Source organism: Bombina bombina, chromosome 3, assembly GCF_027579735.1.
Source record: "Bombina bombina isolate aBomBom1 chromosome 3, aBomBom1.pri, whole genome shotgun sequence".
Taxonomy (NCBI): domain Eukaryota; kingdom Metazoa; phylum Chordata; class Amphibia; order Anura; family Bombinatoridae; genus Bombina; species Bombina bombina.
In genome coordinates this window covers 1,026,772,700-1,026,773,516 of record NC_069501.1, presented here as the reverse complement: position 1 = coordinate 1,026,773,516, position 817 = coordinate 1,026,772,700, and positions in this window count along the sequence as shown.

Here is an 817-nt window from a genome sequence, read left to right as displayed (position 1 = left end):
AATAATTTAAACAGGGAAGAGAGACAAGCACTCAAAAGTCTACAGAAGAATGAGTTGTTAATCCGTGAGGCAGACAAAGGTGGGGCCCTGGTACTTCAGACTACTGTGATTACAGACGGGAGATTCAAACACAGTTGTCTTATACTTATACCTATAGACATTTACCGGGAGACCCCACGAAAGCCTTTAAGTCGAGAATTGACACTTATCTGGAGTGCTTACAACAACAGGATATTATCACTAAATCCCTGAAAGAATACCTGCGGGTAGACCATCCTAGAATACCTGTCATTTATACTTTGCCTAAAGTGCATAAGGATCCCGTATCACCTCCTGGCAGACTGATTGTATCTGCACAAGGGTCTATATTGCAACCTTTAGCGACATATGTAGATGCAATACTACAACCTCTGGTAAGAAACACCTCTTCCTTCCTCCTAGATTCGATCGAGCTTATCAAGCTGCTGAAAATCTGGCAACAGTTTGAAATTAGTGATATTCTGGTCACACTCAATGTGACCAGTTTATATACCATCATTCCTCACGCACAGGGGATGGCAGCAGTGTCTAATCAGCTCCTTAAATACCCATATGTAGGTCCTCTAGTTGATGTCATCATGGAACTGCTGGATTTTTGCTTGAGTTGTAACTATTTTAAATCTGAAAGAGAATTCTTCTTGCAAACAGGTACAGCGATGGGGTCCAACGTGGCCCCATCTTACGCTAATCTCTTTATGGCACAGTTCGAAACAGAGGAAACAGATGCCTTCAGGGATAGCAGAGTGAAACTCTATAGGAAGTATATAGACGATTTGCT